General features: G+C 27.1%; 1 protein-coding gene across 3 annotated transcripts in view; it reads left to right on the forward strand.

Annotated features, from left to right (window-relative positions):
* LOC129610136 (uncharacterized) overlaps window positions 1-19970 on the forward strand; it is a 136532-nt gene that overhangs the window by 34750 nt on the left and 81812 nt on the right. For all 3 annotated transcript variants that reach the window (XM_055522523.1, XM_055522524.1, XM_055522525.1), the window contains exon 2: window positions 1596-1654. The gene's annotated coding sequence lies outside the window, so the exon portion shown is untranslated. The remainder of the gene's footprint in view (window positions 1-1595; window positions 1655-19970) is intronic.

The raw sequence follows: 19970 nt of genomic DNA on the forward strand, positions 1-19970 counted from the left end.
GTCTTTGTTCGTATAAACTTCAACGAATACACTTTTAGTAGAACGCCACATCGGAAGAAAAAAACAATAAAAAAAATTTGTTTTTCTTTCTTCTCTCTTTCAAAAAGAACAAACAAAACAAGTGAAAATTTTTTTGGTGTAGGAAGAGAAAATTACAAAAAAAAAAAACAAAAAAAAATCAACAACAAAAGAGTAATACCGTAGGATAAACATAAATGAAACAAGGACGATTTAGATTGCTACAATATACAAAAAAAAAAGAAAAATAATGAACAGGGCTTCAAACTTTCCCAAGGATAAAAAACAAGAAAATAATTTTTTTTTTTTTTTGTAAATGAAATACGCTCGCTTCTCTGCATACTTTGTTAAGAAAAATATTACAAAAACAAAAAAGGTTTTTGTTGTCTTTTATTTAATTACATTTCGCTTTAAAGACCTTCTCTTCTGCGAATTTTCTACATATATATTTACAAAATTTTTAACTTTAATTTTCACATCGTCATTTTATTATAAACAACCATTTAATTTATACAGAGGTCTTCTTCTGATCAGTAAAGAGCAAAAACAAGGAAAAAAAAGGAATAAAAAATATTCTCCATTTTAAATTAAAAAGTTGTTTTTCTTTACCATGAAATTTTCTTTTCCATAATCCTTTAATTGCCTCTAAGCACATTTTCGAAAATATTCTATTTTATAAATTCTTTTCTCAAATACACACACTTCTATTTTTTTTTATTTTGTTTTTGATGTTTTTACATTTTTTCGCTTTTTTAAGATTAGTCTTGAAACTTTTACATTCAAAAGAGTATATACAAGAGTATTAAACAATATGGTCTTCTTTCTTTGAGTTAAGTTATCATAAATTATGCTATTTGGTATACACAATTCCTATTATGGTTTTTAAAGAGTTTGTTAGCCTTAAAGGAGTTCCGTTTACAACAAAAGTGGCACAAATCAAAAAAAGTTTTTAATTCGAAATTTTTAATTTTAAAGTTAACAATTATCTATTAAAATAATGAAAGATTTTCAAATTTCTCAGTGACAGGAGGATCGTCAATTTATTAAAAAATTGACTAAGATATTGACTTTCCTCGAAACGCAATAAATGCTTTATGTATAAAGGCTACTTTATTTTGGACAAATTGTGGAAAAATTTCTTAAATTTACAAATTTATCTTTTTTCATCCGAAACTCTTATCACCCCGATTCAAAGACCCTTCAAAGACAGATTTATTGTCCCGCCTACATGAATACTAGATGGACTCTGTATCTAATTGGACTCTGTCTATGATATGCTGACCTATATTAACAAAGCATTTTGTCTAAAGATCGCGAAATATTAAAAAATTCCAAATACAAAAATCATCCAAACTACTTCAAAAAAAAAGCAGTCACTTGCTACCATTGCGTCCTTTAAAATGTGCAAAAGTATTTCTACCTGCAAGCAACAGACTGACTGTAGGAATGATAAATTTTTTTTTAAATATCTTAAAACTTGAAATGCAAACCGAAGTGATGATCTTTCTGAAAATATTCAAAATATATTTTTTTAACTTTTCGAAAAAAAAAAATGTAATTTTCTTTTATTTTTTCAGAATGCAACTAAACTATTTTTGGTCTAATTTGTGAGCGAAACTTTAACTATTTTTTGATGGTAAGTTAAAAATATTTTATATGGCCTCTAATTTAAATAAATATTAATTTATTTTTAAATTACTCTGTTTTTTGTACCCTGGAAAATAAATATTCTATCGGATATCTGCGTGTACATCAGCCTGAAACACGCTTGAGAACATTCCTATGAGCTCTGTGTTAAATTCTATGCCAAATGCTCCCACATTTGCTCTCACACAAGTTTTTGACCCATCAGCAATCGGTTGTGTTATACAGCAAAAAGGGTTTTCTTAAAGCTGCACTTTATTTCCTTGTTATCCTTAGGCAGTGGCAGATGTATAATATGATAATATTCCGCATACAAAGTATTGCTTTCCACAAATATCGCAAAAATTCCAATTAAAAATTTATTGTTGATAACTCACTTATTACCTATATTAATTTTGCTCATAAAATAGTGCGTATACTTATGTATTTCAATATATGCACAGAAATTCGAGTATGACAGTGATTGATGCCTTTTTACTCTACCTTTATCCAAAATCCCATCACAAATTGATGAGAAGACTAAGTAATTTCCTTTATTTATTATTTTACTTGTCATAATAATCATAATTTTTGTATTCACATAATATAGGAAAGCCGTAGAATATTGTTTTAAATTTTTACATGCGTACCTACATAACAGTATACCGTTATACTCTTGACATTCCAACAATCCAATTTCCTCCTTTATACACATTCAACCTTAAATATTAAATATTAAAAAATCATGTACAATAATTTCACTATTTTTACTATGAGCACATAAGATATCTTTGTGCACATGGGGAAATAAAGTATACATACATATGTACATGTGTACATTCATCTATCCAACCCAAATCAAAAAAATTGGCTTTTTAAAAATTTACTCGGTTCCCTTATTTAAATAAATTTTTAATAAATATAAAATATGCAAGCCTCCAGGTGTCAAACCGAATTTTACTGTAATGGTGTACAATGTAATACACATGTGCATATATAGTAAGAAAAAGAGTATTATTTAATATATACGTAGTTTGTAAAATGCATCTATACAAAATACCTGTACAAATATTTTTGTCTTTAAGAATTGAAGAATTTACAGAAATTTTCTAATATTTTGCTATGAGAAAACTTTAACAGATTTGTTACAGATCTGTGAAATTTAAATGTAATCGTAATCCGATCTTATGTACACGGCGTTGATTATTAAAATATGACACAAAATGCTTATTAAATTTTTGGGTTCTTACACAGCTTTTTCGAATAGCTAGATTGTTAAAAGGAAAATCATTTCATTCGATTGCACAGAAATAAGACTGTGTTGCTTAAAATTTTAAATTTGCTTTTAAAAATCTGTAAACTTAAAGCATAAAAACTCCAACAAAAATTTATTAAAATTTTAACATTATTAAAATCTCATATAAAAATATCAAAAATTTTCGGTTTTTTTTCAACCAGAAAAATCTAGAATATCCTTAAATAAAAAGTTAATCCTTAAACAAACTCGTACATGGAACAAAAAATTCGGAGAATTACAAGTAAAATTAAATAAACGTAATTAAAATCTTTTTTCGTCAAAATTTTTTTTTTTATTTTTATGTAAAAGGACCTTGTATTGTATTACAGGATCAAGAGTAGCTAAAAATAATTTGGACGTGAAGCTTTAGGATAATCTTAATAAAAATAAAATGAATTCAATAAAATATTGAAAATTATTTGGAAAATGATGAGAAAATATGAATAATCTTCTTTGCATAAATGTTGCAAGATTGATGCTTTAACCTCATATTTCCAAAATATTCTACGCCGAAATTTTTGCGGAGCTATAAAAATATAACACCAGCCTTATCTTGAAAAATTTCAAGTTTCCAATTCGTCTTTAAAGCATTTTCAAAACTATTATGCACAAATCGAAGGCGTACAATCAATTTTTTTGAAAAAATTCAAAAGTGTATGAGACAAATTTCAGCTGAATTCTGAGGAACTGTTTTTTTGAAAGCGTACCAAAACTGTTGCAGAAAATCTAAGAAAATTTGCCCGAATTTTACATTATTCTACCTTGAAATAGCAGGGATCATTCTTACATGAAAAAATTCTGAAATTCCGAATTTAAAAATTACAAAATTTTCCAAAGTACACGAACATTTTCAACGAATTTGGAAATTCTTTCCAATTCTTCAATTGGGTGGTCAATAATAGTACCACTTTGTTTCCAAATTCAATATCAAAATATATTTGAAGCTTATAATAGAAATAAACAAAATCCCTAGCCGATTCCAATTCAACCTAGTATTATAAACGTTTAAAGATCCACAAAATATATTAAAATTTTTTTTCATCCATAATAAAGAATTTTGAATAAAAAGTGTAATATTTCGAGACTCTGAAGTAATTTGGGTCAGTATAGAAGCTAATTAGTTTAACTTGGGTAAATTTGAAGAAAATAAATCATAAGCATACCAAAAAAAACATAACATGGATTCGAGTTTTTTGTTTGTTTCCCTCTCATGTTTTTGTTTTTATTGGGTTTTTTAATAATTGCAAAATTAAATTTTTTCTTATAAATGTTAGCAGACTGCTGCAAGGCAAAATATAATTTTTATATATGATAAATTTAAAAAAAAAAGGAAAGTTTTGGTCTCAGAATGGTTGGTGTACGATCAAGGAATTTTTTGTATAAATACTGAATTATTAATTAAAATTTAAGCTAAAGCAAAAAAAGAATCATTTTTGATGTTTTTTAAAAAAAATTTTCGATAATGTGAAAAACAAGTTTAATTTTTATGAAATCTAAAAAATTTCTAAGTGATTTCAATTCTCTGTTGTATGCTATTCTTCCATTCTTTTCAGTATCGTATTTACAGACTGGAGAACTGCCATTAACTGATAAGCTTTAAATACAACCTTGTATAAAATATTCTTTTTATATTCCTTAGCAGCTGTTACGCTTTCATTAATCGACTGTGGGCTCTTTATAATTACACGTTTTCGTCATAATTCTTGAAACCTTTAATTACATATTTTGAGACCTTTAATTACAATTATGAATTTACTTCTAAAATGTAAAATTTCCAAGATTATGTGGAAGTAATCGAAAAAATATTGTGATCTATCCTTTCTTTTTCACGCTGCAGAGAGGAAAATGCACTCTAATATAACTCTGTCTTTGAAACTTTCGATGCAATTATGTTCCGAGAACAAATAATTTTATTTTAGAATTAATTGAAATTTTAAGCTTATAAATTGATAAACTTACACTGCATTTTAATGAACGCAATTCATAAATTTAACAGACAACTTGCAGGCTTCCATACAATTCCATACAGTAATTCTCATACTTTCATTATTATAAATAATAACTGAAATGCAATGTGAAAAAATAAATAATTTAACATTTGAATGTTTTGCAACTCTTATCTTACCTTTAATTAAAATTGATACGACGTAGACTTGATACGAATATTTACATATCAAGAGACCAGATACATCCACGCACGTACAAGTAAAAACAAACCAGCAAACACGTACATACCTAAATTTATAAAAAAAAAAAATGTATTATTTTTTTTTTATGTTGTTTGTGTATCCTACAACTCCATCATGTTGCCAGGATAATAACCTTTACCATTTCTATTCAAGTATAGGAAACAAAAAAAAAACCAGAATAGATTTAGTTGACCATGTCACCTTTGTCATACCCGCACGAATAAATGATTTTAAATGTCGGAACTAATTGACACACAGTTTCTCAGAACTTCTTGCTTCTTATGTCTAGTACTATTTTATACATATATGGTAGTTACCATATAAACTCATACCATCTAAAAGAGTTTTACTCAAAATAATGGCAGCTACTCGAACTAAAACCTCTATCATATATAAATTTTAATAAAGCTCTGGCATTTACTATAATAAATCATTTGTGAAAATTTGGTGACCTTACCTCAATTAGTTTTTGAGTTACCGTTGGTAAGGGCAGACATTGTTTAATCGATTCAAAATTCTACGCTTATCAAAAATACATATACTTAGGTCTGCATCTCAGACTATCATTTCTTAGCATCGCAAACGGTAAGGCAAATTTTTTATACCATTTGAACATACGTTCGTACGGGTATAAGAAAGAAACCATACTAATGTATGTAAACACTTTACACTTTTAATCATAAAATCTTCTTTTCATAGAATACCAAATCATAGAAACCAATACTTTTATGTTGGTACACAACTAAAATCTATGTTAACAATATTGTTTTTTATAATAAATTTTTGTAACAGAGATGAATGATAAAGAATACTGTTGATCTTAGATATTTATACAATGATAATTCGAGTTTATTAAATTTCAGTGTTTGAATGTGTTGTGTACGTGTGATATCGTTTTGATTGGTAAAATATTAGATCGTGCATTTATGAATGTTAGTAAGCTTGTGAAATATTTTATAGGTTTTATTAATCCCTTGGACAAACACAAAATTATGCAGTTCAATTATTGACTGAACGTCTCACTTTCAAAGAGAATAAATTTTGTATGCATTTCAGAAAAAAAACGAAATACGCAATACAGAATAATTCTTCTCACTCGAAAATTACACTATACAAATTTTCGATAGTTACTCACTTTCTTCTCACTTGACGAGTAAATAACACAATCAGGCTCTAATTCTCATATTATTGTTTTTCAGCCTCTAAAACTTCTCAAGTTATAAGCAAAAATTTCAATGCTTCTCTTAATTTTTTCTCTTTTTCTCCGAAAAGTATGCAAGAACATTTAATTACATAAAATAATTTAGTACGTTGGTGAGCATTAAAGAAAAAGTGCTACTATTCGAATTTATTTTATAATTTGGCAAGTTTTTAATTACTTGATTTTTTTTTTAAGGACTGTAAAAAAAAGTTTTGCATTTGCTTTTGTATGCTATAATTTGGTAGCTATAGAAAAGCAACATAAAACTTTTTTCAATTCTATTAACTAAAGGTGGTTTTTTCTTTTCTATTTTAAATTAATTTTTATGCAACTTTTCGTAATTAAATTAGATTATCCATGGTTACGCGTTTTTATTAAAAATCAACGTACTGATACATTTAACATGATTCCATTACAATGTAATGTGCTAAATATATGGGTCCTTGTACGAGAATTACAAATGTTCATTATAGAATAAAAAATATTCGAAAAGAAAACTAAATTGGAATTTAATTGATTCCAGTTTATTATTTCGATATATTTTTATGAAACTCTTTTTCAGTTTTATGAGAAATATCGTTTAGCAGTGTCAATAATTGTACCCGGTACGCTACTTATTACATAGCATAAATTTTTCAGTTAAACCGTAAATTATTGCATAGCTATAGGGGAATTATTTTTTATTGTATTGTACAATTATGTGTCACTAGAAATTTTTTTTTATGATTTCAAAATTATTTAAGAATGCAGCTGTTATTTTTCTGAATACATGCATCATATTTACAGTAAACCTCCCCATTTAATTTCTACAATTGGGCGAACTTTACTGTAACTCTAAACACAGCGCAACAATCATATTTTGATTGAAAATGACCCAATCCTATTTTAATATTGCAAAATATTTCATCCAAATGAAAAATACCAAATTTACACAGTTTAATTTAGGAAATTTGCACATACCAAAAAAAAGCATTAAAAATTTTCAATATTTTTCAATAAAATTTGAAGTTTTTTCCAAAATATTTTCAATAAAATATTTTGACTAAAGTTATTCAGAAAAAAAAAATGATGCTAAAAAATCAAACAAATAAAAAAAAAATCACACTTTCTTCAACTTTCTTTCATAAAGGAAAAAATTTTAGATCTCTTCATTTTATTGAAAATTTTCCTCTTTCTCTTGATATTCAATAAAAAAGAAAATATTAGAAATAATTTTCATTTCTACTGAAAATAAATTTTATAAAATATTTTTCTATCGAATTCTTTTTTTACTTTTATAATCTTAACTTTTGAAAAGGGTATAAAGGGTATCAATGGTAAGGAAAATTATCAAATCCAAAAAAAAAAAACCTTTTTTACATATTTTGGATGCCTATGTATAAAAAGTATAAAAAATATGAAAGAGAAAACCTCAGATGTAATTTTCATTTTTGTTTACTCTTCTTCTGTTTTTTTTTTTTTTTTTGACATTAATTTACATAAAAAATATTCGCCCCTTTTATTACTGAACTCATTTGTTCTATTCTTATAATATTTTTAGTCACTTTGATTTCTTCTTTGGTATTTTTATTTTTTTGTTTACATTTTACCAAATCAACCACATGTGACATAACATTACAGATTTACCTTATATACTCATACTAAAATAATTTTGTTCAGGTTTATGCACAAACAGACCTTTTTCATTTTTTTTATATGACAATTACAGTAAAAATATTTTTAAACTAACATTTTTATTGCGTCTATAACAATTTAAAGAAAACAAAAAATATTATTTTATGTAACAGAATTACCTTTAATTTAACAGTAATTTTACATTCTCGATCTGAAGCGAGTCTTTTGGCATAGTTTTAGTAAAATTTCGGTAAGGAATTCAATTGGTTTAATTAAATTTTAGAAGAAAGTAATTTTAGAGAAAGTTTACCAGAATTAGAAAATTAATTAAAGAAAATAAGGTGCCACTGTTTTATATTTTATTGCTAATTGTTCTGTCATTAAATAATTGTATATGCTTAATACATAATTATAATTTAGAAAGTCCATCAAGATTAATAATGCTTGCGAGTTTCTTATCACAGATTATTGAACATGAAATTAACATAGAACAAAATATCTGCAATATTTGCCATTTATAATTGTAACATCAGCATCGAACAGCTTACAATTGAGGTGATCAGCACATTAGTGGCCTACTTGCAAAAATGACATTTAAATATTTAATTTTTAAGAGAATTTTTAAAAGGCAATAATGAACTTAAAATAATTTCAAAATAGAGTTTGAAGAAGGGTAAATTAAGTGTTTTAAAAATATAGAACAATTATTTAGGCCATTACAGCTCTATTGAATATAATAACTCATTTTTGCAAAAATGTTAGATAAGCCATTAATGTACTGAGAGTCTCAATTATTTTCAAAATTTAAAGATCATTATTTGACTAATTCATAATTCGCCAAAAAATTTTCTGTACTAAGAACAATTGATCTTTGTATAACAAGCATTGTCAAAACCAAAATTAAACTTTTTACCAGTATTTCTCTGTATTGTTCTTTACAGAAACACAGAAAATTTCGCTTTTGCTTCTTAGGTAAACCGCACCACCACCGTACATAATTTGAATTGTTATGGAAAAATTCGCAATAAAGTACAAAAAATATGGAAAATTTTATAAAAAAAAAGAAAACTCGAAATCTTTTGGCCTTTTGAATAAATATTTTCCAAACAAATAAAAAAAAATAAAAATTATTTTATGAATTTTTAACCCCAGGTTTTTCTTTTTTTTTTCGCTTTACTTTTTTTCTAACTGATCGAAGAGTAAAAAAAAAAATAACTGGATTCCTTTTTTCCCAAAAAAAAATATTTTCCATTTAAAAAATACCGAGAATTCTTTTTTATTATTTGATTTTTTTTTTTGAAATTCAATTGAAATTCTCAACCCGATTTTTCTATAAACACAATTTTCATTCTCGAACCAATATTCTAAATTTGAATTGCTATTATTGCGTTGCTATTATTCAATCGCTACTATACCCAATATAATAATGATTGTACCATTAAATTTTATACGTAAAAGGCATTTTAGAAAAAGAAAAAATATCTTATATAATTTGCAGTAAATAATTTACTTTATTTGAACTTTATTTTGAAATACAAACGAAGAAAAGGCTCAACGTATATTAAAATAAATGTATACAATATGTGCCATTTTACAGTTTAGTAATAACAATGTACGTATTGTAAAATATTATGTACGTAGGTGATTATTTTATGATAAAGAGTTAAATTTGCAATAAAGGAAAGAATGTTACTTCTTTTTATAGAAACATGAAGGTGAAAAAATAAATAAAAAATTTAAATAAATAAACGTGTTAGAGTATTGGTAAATAATTGGAAATAAAATATTGTTCAAGTGTATTAGGAATTGGAAATTGAAATAATACCGAATAATGGGCGTAACGCGCTCAAAGATGAATGCTTTAAAGAATGTAATTTAAAAATCTTTAACTACTTGTAAATGTTGAGAACATTGGGAACATTTCAAATTATGAAAATTCTATGGCATTTACGTAACCTTTATATTCATGATTACGGGATTAATCTTTTAAATACTTACATCTTTTTAAATCGTAAAGATGACCACAAAGACATGTCCATATTTTTTAAGTGAGACAAATGTTTAATGAAAAGTAGAGGAAAAAACATAGTTGTAAATGAAACAAAGAAAATAATGATCGACACAACTATTCCAGGTGTTCAAATAAAGAAAAAGTAACAAAGTTGTTACAGTCTAAAACTTCGTTTTTAAGTTTCAAATTGATATTAATACGATATTTCATATTTTTAGCAAAATGTGCAATATGTTCGAAAAATTTTTTTAAAAAAATGCTTATTAGGTTTACTCTGTCCGTCTGAGGACCCTTTTACAAAACTTCTACGAGCCTGAGATTGAAAACCGAAATTTCATATGTACATAAATCTTTTCTAGAAACCTATTTCCGTAGAAAAAAACTTTTTACCTATTTCACCCCCACCCTCTAAAAGTTACAACTTTCCAAAAGCGTAAAAATGCCATTTTTTACCTATTTACTGTAAAAAACCACAAATGTTTCTCAACTTTTACAATGGACAGAAATGTAGGGGTTTCCCATTTTCACTGCGCTATACCATAAGAAATCAAAAAAAACAAACAAAATGGCCTTTAAAATTATCCGTCAAAGCATGTATTTTTCTTCTAGATTGTATGCGGTATACGGCTAAACTTTCGGCAGCTTTTAAACACTAATACATCGTGAATTTCCTTAGAAGAAAATTTGCTTCCACCTCCAACCCGTCTCAAGTTATCGTCTCTAGAAAATTTATAAAATTCCAATTTTCGGCACTTTACGAGTATATTTCAGAAACTGCAAGCTTTTCCAAATTTCTATAAATGAAAAAAGCTAACGGTAAATGTCATGCTATTAAAAACATAATTATTTTTTTTAAATCACGCAATTAACGGCAATTTCTTCATGCCTCTGTAGCTCAGTTGGTAGAGCCTAGAAAGCGGTAGGTCACTGGTTCGAGTCCAGTTCGAGGAGAAAAATTTTTTTAATGAATTTTTCTGCCTTTAACTCGTTCCTTTAATTACGTCATCCATCTGTTCTGCAGTTGCATGAAGAAATTTCCATTAAGATAAATTAGTAGTGTAATAAGCACATTCTTATTAATTTCTCAACTATGATGTTGTATTATATATATATGATATTCTCAAAGTTGGTAGGGCTTTGCTACGATGAGCTGACGAGATTGTGCAGTCATCATAGTATCACCTTGCTCTGGGTTCCGGGACATAGGAACATACCAGGAAACGAGCGGGCTGACGAACTGGCCAGATGTGGGTCGGCATTAGACGGCTCCAGGGCCGAGCGGGTTCTTGTCCCTATAAACACCATCAAGACTGATATATATCACTTCCAAATAACATGTGCGGACCACAGGTGGAGGGGCCTGAGCACATGTGCAACGGCTAGGAAAACGTGGCCGAAATACGACCATAAGAAATCAATGAGCCTCCTGGCGATGCCTCGACCGGACATAGCTAAGTTAGCGGCTGTGTACACGGGGCATTGGCCTGTGGGGGATCATGCAGCTAGGCTGGGAATGCCCTTTAATACGTCATGCCGCCGTTGTCGGGAGATAAACAAAAAAGAGACGCTTTTTCACTATCTCTGCGAGTGTCCGGCTCTTCAAAGGGCCAGGTTGTTGTCATTTGGGGAAACGGACATAATGGAACTGGGGAACATTTCTAGTAAAAGTATCGGGGACGTAGATAAGTTCCTTAAAAGAACGGGGTGGCTCTGATCGCTGGCCCTGGACCAACGTACTTTGACAACCGGGTTTCACGAGGCGGTGGTAGCAAAACGGCACGTCAGTGCTAATTGGGGTGTTGGCCAGTTGGGTTGCACCAGCTACTCTAACCAACCAACCAACCAATGATGTTGTATTAGTAAAATTCATAATTCACGCAATTAACCTTTATATTCCAACATTATGTTAAGGCCTCTTTAAATTTTTTTTTTACTTTAATACTATTTCAAGGATTGATTGCGTTGCTCGTCCTATAAGTATGCAATTGTTGTGAAAATTGATATATGAATGAAACTAATTTAACTAATGTAATTTATTGTTTTTTAGACCAAAATTTTCACATGTTGAAGGGGAAATGGCTACTATGCTGCTAATATTCTTCCAAAAATTTTCTTTTGTAAAGGAATCATTAAAATAATAATAGAATTATGTCATTTTTATAGAATTTTAAGAGCCGTCAACTTTACAAAACAAAAAAATTCAGTTAAATATAAAATTTTACCTTTCTATCTTTTCTATCGAAAAATTGAAAAATTTCTTTTGATATGGTAACTAAATTCTATTTTGTTAATTACAATTTTTAAATTCAAAAATATCTTTTTATACCCGTACGAACGTATGTTCGAAGGGTATACTAAATTTGCCTTACCGTTTGTAACGCTAAGAAATAACGGTCTTAGATATAGACTCAAGTGTATGTTTTTGATCAGCGTCAAATTCTGAGTTGATTTCGCTTTGTCTGTCCGTCCGTCCGTCCGTCCGTCCGTCCGTCCGTCCGTCCGTTCATCCGTCCGTCCGAACGATAACTCAAAAACTAATTGAGCTAAGTTCACCAAATTTTCACAAATGATTCATTGTAGTAAGTGCCAGAACCCTATTTAAATTGGGCATGATCGGGGTACCGGTTCGGGTAGCTGCCATACAACTTCAAAATTTATTTGGCTATATCTCGGAAACTATAAAAGCTGTGGTAGTGAAATTTCACACAAGTGAATATATTAGTAGGGCCGATGTGCCTGGTAAAAGTCGTTGAAATTACTTGGCTCCTTCTGGTACCTGCCATACAAGTTCAAAAGTTATTTGACTATAACTCAGAAACTATAAAAGCTATGGTATTGAAATTTCACACAAACGAATAAATTAGTAGGGCCAATATATTTCATAAAAGTAGTTGAAATTGCTTGGCTCCTTCTGGTACCTGCCATACAACTTCAAAAGTTATTTGGCTATATCTCAGAAACTATAAAAGCTGTGGTATTGAAATTTCACATAAGTAAATATATTAGTAGGGCCGATGTGCTTGATAAAATTCGTTAAAATTTCTTGGCTCTTTCTGGTAGCTCTCATACAACTTCAACAGTAGTTTAGCACACACAGTATTTTGAAAAACACATTGTACTGAAATTTTGCATAAATTAATATACAGCAACTTAAAGTCATCGTCTGTCCCATAGTCAGTTATGGCATCTTTATTCGCACATAGGATAACAAATTCGTACGGGTATCACAGAGTTGACAAGGTCAACTCTATTTTTTTCTCGTTTTTTTTAATTTTACAAAAGGATCTTCGAAAAATTCCTATTTTTGAATAAAAAGCACAAATTTCAATGGAACTCTTATTTTTTAATAAAAAAATTAAACATTTTTTGATTTCTGTTTTATTATGAATCCTTATGATATTTTTTATAATTTAGTTCTCAAAAATATAGCTCGATTTTCGTGCTTACAAATCACTATAAGCTCTAATTATAATTTTCGAATAATAATTTCCGAATCAATAGAATTACACAAAAATTCGTGAGTTTAATTAAAAATTTATAATACATAATAAATTAAACATCAATCGTAATAATTTATAAAGAGACACAGCTGAATACACATACATAGCTTATTGATAATATCACGTTAGTTAAGAGTTTTAACATAAAAACGAGTACTTCAATCATAATACAACAATTGAATGCATACTTTTACTCCTGAATAGTAGTTAGTAATTATTTTCAAGTAAAATATTATACATAGTGTAAGACTAACTATCTATATCGTTAAGGAAATAAAAAATTTTTCAATTCTAACAAATAAATTTATTTTTCTTTTGTTCGTACAAAATACATACATGATGTGTTATTTTCCACCAACAATAAGCATTCATATTTGATATATAGAAATTCATTGAACTATATGCCGCATATTTAACATAGCACATCACAAAGAATTAAAATCCTTTAACAAAGGAAAACAAAATTATTTTTACAATATGCTACAAGATGTCATTATGTACACGACATAAACGCCTCAGTATACTTTTTGTTTGCGTATCATCTAATTGTATTCATATCAATTTCATACGTCGACAATGTTTTCCTTAATATTTATGTCAAATTTTCATACACATATTATTATTAACATGGTATATATTAAATTTGCATGTATGGTGGTATCATTAACATAAAATTAAAATATTCGTTTTTTGTTACCTCAATATGCTTGTATGCGTACATATGTGTTATATGTATATATTATGTGTAGAGAGGTTTATAAGAAAATTCATGTCAAAAACTTTTTCTTTTTTTGGTTAAAAATTAAAATGCGTCTTTTTATTATTCAAAAGTTTGAATGAAACTTGTTTGAATGTATATTGTGGATCAGAATTTTCATTTGTAATGGTTATGGAGCGAAAATGTTCTTAATTAAAATAACACATATTTGGATTTTCTAACCATACATGTAGGTGCTCTTTGTTTCTATATGTTTATCGTAAATTTTTCTAGCTATTTTCATGCACACATTGTCATCTTTCATTTACGAATTGTGTTCAACTATACACAAATGTACAATATTATTATTAACAAAATGTTTTATTCAACAAAATGTGTTAGGAATTAGAAATTAAAAGCCGTTCCGGGAGTTAGGATGTTAATTTCGAAATTTTTCATATAAAATGCTTAAACATAAATGATAACCGCAGTTCGCCTGCATTTTGGAATTCTTCTCTTAAATATTTATGCAAAAATTTCTTCGGGTTATTTCTATTAATTCTTGTAGTATATATTATATATTCCCACAAATAAATATTATCTTACATAAATGTATAATCTGTAATATATATACTTATGCACAATCATATTTACATATTTTGAATACAATACGGTGTTTTATATAGAACCGCTAAATATAATATGCGGTAAATAATTAGGAGTAATTATTAATATTATATATTTTACGCTGATATTATCATATTTTTGAAGTAAGAAACCTTATAAAATCTAAATTAAGAACTATATGTTTGTATATGTTGAGGATCTATAAATTTAAATATTTCATTTACATACAGATTTAATAATTTGATACATAAAATTAAATGCTCGTTAGATCAGTTGATATAGTTTTCACGCAACAGGTGTCATGATGTGTGAAGAGGAGAGGAGAATATAATAAGGCTATGTTGTGACACTATTATGATTGTTCTTGAGTATTTTGCATACAATAAATTAACAAGAAAGGGACAATTATTTTTCACTATTTACGCAAGTATTCGGCTCTGGTCGTGGTCAAACTGGTTACATGGGATAGGGCATATGTGACTGGGCTGAACGAGATATAGAAGATTATTATCGGGGACTTAATATTAAGATAGATTCCTTAAGATAATAACATACTTAAAATTTCCTAAAAAATCACATTTTCAAAAATTTTCCATCACAACCTATTTTTTGGTATTAGAATCACAAGTTAACAAGTATACTTTTAGTATATGATAAAAATTATTTGTTATACAACTATAAACATTAACACAAATAATTTCAAATTAAAATATTGTAATTCGAAATTTTTACAAAAAATATTTTCAATAATTTTTAATTTATAAATGAATTTAAAAGTTTTTGTGATATGAATGCCCTTGTACAATATACCAGTTAGGCTTTTAATAAAAATCTTGTTTAAAATTAAAAAAAAAATAAAATACTTTAATAAAATTAAAATAATTCATTAAAAATACTCAAGTAACAAACGAATTTTCATGAAGGTTTTGTATTATTTTGCAAAAATGCATTACAGCAATTTGGTGAAAATTTTTAAATGGAAAAATTTCAAGAGCCGATTTCAAACTTGCATAATAAATGTACCTGCCATTTAATAAGTTCAAATGAATACATGAATATGGAACCGTTGAATATCCACAAATTTTTTATTTTAAATAATTCTATTTAAAGTATTCTGTTGGAGTGTACAATCAATTAATTTATTTTAAACGTAAAAGCAAAATTAAATCAACCCCAATAATTTTTTTTTATTTTTCGATTTTTATAACAAAATATCCTTTATTCCCAACTGAATTTTGTAAATTGAAATTAAAATATGCACAGTAAAACTGATATAGAATTTAGAGTACCAATATAGTTTGACAAATCAGATACCAATTTTATAAATTAATAATTATTTCAAATGAAAAAATGAATTTTTTCCACAATAAGGACAAATTCAATTTATTTAATGAGATGATCAAACTCAGTATCAACAATTATAATTGTATGCATACTGTGGAATTTTTATAATTTTCTTTATATAATAATTAAATCTAATAGTTTCCATGTAACTATGTAATATTTTATGCATTGCACAAGGGTATAACGAAATCTACAGTGTGTGAGCTTAATATTGGTAAAGTCAGCAAAATTTATTATAATAGGCAATTTAATAAAGACTTTGTTTTGGTAAATTTTAACCATATGAGGCGCTAAGGAGAGAAAAGAGGAATAAATTAAGTATTTTGAAAATATAGAACAATTCTTCAGGTCATTACAGCTCTATGGAACATAATATTTCACTTTTGCAAAAATATTGAATAGGCCACTAATGTGCCGAGCGCCTGATGTGCTTGTTTTTTAAATATTAATTATTACAGAGCTTTGATTATGTTTCTTGTAATATTGTTGTTTCATTATTAAAAAATGCTAGAAACAAGATCTACAATTAATTTAGTGAATAGTTAAACAGTCCTTGTGTCATATTGTTAAAGTAAAGGCAAAATGTGATACTTGTTATTTATTATCCATTTCCTACCTATAAGCACAAATTATTTTTTCACCCTTGTACAACATTGTAACTTTCAAACAAGCACCAAAATCATCAACTCTATTATTATTTTACACACTATATCCAATATATTTCCGCAGGCATTCTATTAGTCCTAATTATATTGGTCTTTATTTTTTAATTTGATGGAAAGGTGAGAACGTATATTATATTATTTACATTTAGTTTACATGTGTGTTAATTTTTTTTTGTAGCACAAATTATTACGAGGGACGTTACATTCAGTCACGCCATATTATTATTCAAATCAAAACTATTATAAATATTGTTATTGTGTCAAAAGTGAAGAGTATTATAAAATTTCTAACAAAAAACATATTACAAATGACATAACATTTTGCAATATGGAACAATATTTTAACATATTATATACACATATGTATGTAGAAGATACTTCAATTTATATATATACAAAAATTATAATACAGTTAAAATAAAACTTAATTATTTCGAAAATACTTCAAGTGAAATTTTCATTATTTTATAATTAATATACTGAGGAATTAAATTACATCAAAAAACAAATTAATTAATTTTGTTTTTGAAGTATGTATTCAGTTTAAATTGCAAAAAATCACATTAGTTTCAAATTAATTTCATTTGCTGTATTAACTATGATGGACCTTGTAAGGAAAATTCTCAAAAATCCTTTGAATTCCATACCAATGTGCAATGTATTTATGCGCAGTACCGGATCAGCTATATATGCATTTGCATCTACTTTATAAGCATATGCAATGAGAGCCGACAAATATGGGCGTAATTATTATGCGCAATGTACAATGTTAACTGCATACTGTCAAATTGTTTTGTGAGGAGGAGGGATTGGACGCATTATTATATCTTCTTGAAAACACGTAGGGCGTCAGAACTGGGCCTGCCAAAACGTATTAAAATTTAGATATTTGTTATTTTTATATTATGTTTGTTTATATGTTTGGTTCAAACTTAAATCAAAATGCAATATTTTTGTACATAAAAAAAAATAATATTACTAAATTGAATATTTGCCCACCAAGCTGACAAGAATCAAAGATCTTAGAGTCCAAGATTCTTTCTCTTTCTCATACTACTTTAATTATTTGTTAAAAATTTCAGATTCCAAAAAAAACCCTCGGAATGAATACATCATTGTAACTGCAAATTAACAAATTTATAATATTTAATAATAATTTTCTATAACCTTGTGTTTTTTTTGACAAAATATACTATTCGAGAGCTGTTAGAGTGTACTGCTTATATCAAACTAAGAATTTGAATTTTAATTAAACAGTTCCGGAATTTTTGACGCTATTGGATATGCTTCAAAAGGGCGCTTACTAAATTTATCAAAAAATTAATTTGTTTATTACTGCGAAACTTTTACCAAATTTTTGTGCACTAAAAAAAAAATAAAAAAATTTGTCTAACCTGTAGTAGGACAAGCAAAATACTGCATGTTGTACAGAGGCGTCTGATATAACAATAACAACATACGATTAAATTTTCCTATTTTTCCATCTTTTCTACTACTTCACTTTTCTAAAACATTTTTCCTATGAAAATATCAAAAACTTGATGTCGATTTAAGGTTTGTGTCATTTTAAATATTGTACCTTAAATTTCATGATTGAATTTTTCTTCTATTTTTATATTTATAACATTAACATTAACATTTCGTTCAATAACATTTCATTTTATATAACATTATTGAATTTTTAAGTTTACACTTCAATAAACATTGTTAGAATTTTATATTCTTTTTAAATATTAGATTTTATATGTACATACAAAAAAAAAATCTTCTTTAAAATAGACACGTTCTGACTGACACATGGGTATGTACATATGTAAATATAGATACACACACACAGTCAAGTATACAATGTATAGTAATAAGTATGTGCGCCAAAAAAAATAAAAATTCCAAGAATAAATATTTCTTTTTTTAAAGGATATACGTCTATAACATTATGTCCTTCATTTAATATTATTTTTTTATTGACAGTATGCCGAATCAATACAGTAAAATTCTATCTATACGTTTTTTTTTGTATTGCTTCCCTTTATATTTTATTATAAATTAAATTTGGACTTTTATATGATAAAAGTAAATAAAATATAAACATAAAAGAATCTAGAATTCAAAAAATAGCAAAGGAAATTTTTGAAGATTTCAGTTTATGTCTGAAGAACATACGATTTAATCAAAAATTGAGTTATTCGAATTAAATGTTTGTATAATTGTAATGTCTATATTTCAAATATTGGAATTTTTCATTTCATATTGAAAATTTTGTGATAGGTTGTTAAAATTTTCAATTGAAGAGTCAAAATATTCAAAGAATTTTCCGTAAGAGAAAGGAAATCTTATATGTTTAAAAAATGACACATCCTTTGAAGAATTTTATGTAAAATTTAATACCTTCCAATTACATAATATTTTAGTATGACAAAAATAAAGTTGGGTCAAACCAATTGTTTGTAATGTAGCACTTTTCTCTTCAACACATATAACAAAGTTCACAAAAATTGCATACTTATAGGGCAAGCATTTAATTCATAGAATTCATGCATAGAATTGCATTTATTTTTTAAAATAGAGTAAGAAAATTTAAAGAGGAGTTAACATAATGCTTGATTTTAAGGGTTAATTGCATGAGTTAAAAACAATAGTTATATTTTTAATTGGCATGGCATTTCCCGTTGTTTCGCCAAATATATGGTGGCGAAAACTCAAATTTTACATATTTCGAAAAGAAATAACTTGAAAACGAGTGGAAGTGTGAAAAAATTTTCTTCTAACGAAATGAACTTTTTATTAGTGTCTGAAAGCTAATAAAATTGCACGCTTCTACAGTCTGTTATTTAAAAAAATCAAAAATTTGTAAGATTCGCTAAAAATCAAATGTGGTATGCCGCTGTACAAGAATAAAGGCATTACTTTTCTATGTTAGTAGAGTTTAGAAAATAATTGTGATCTTGTTATAATAAATAGTTAAAAAATGGAACTTTTAGTGTTTTTGGGGATGATATAGCTTTTGGAGGGGAAGATAGGTAAAAATTTTGGTCAACTGAAATAAGTTTTTAGTAAAGATCTTTGTGCATGTGAAATTTCAACTTACTATCTACAAGGGTGTAGAATTTTTGAAAACGGATCCGCGGGCAAAGTAAATTTAATAAGCAATTTTTTTTTAATTTGTTTTGGAAAAGTGCTTAAA

Source organism: Condylostylus longicornis, unplaced genomic scaffold (genome assembly GCF_029603195.1).
Source record: "Condylostylus longicornis isolate FDR11 unplaced genomic scaffold, ASM2960319v2 ptg000044l, whole genome shotgun sequence".
In the NCBI taxonomy this organism is placed as follows: Eukaryota; Metazoa; Arthropoda; class Insecta; order Diptera; family Dolichopodidae; genus Condylostylus; species Condylostylus longicornis.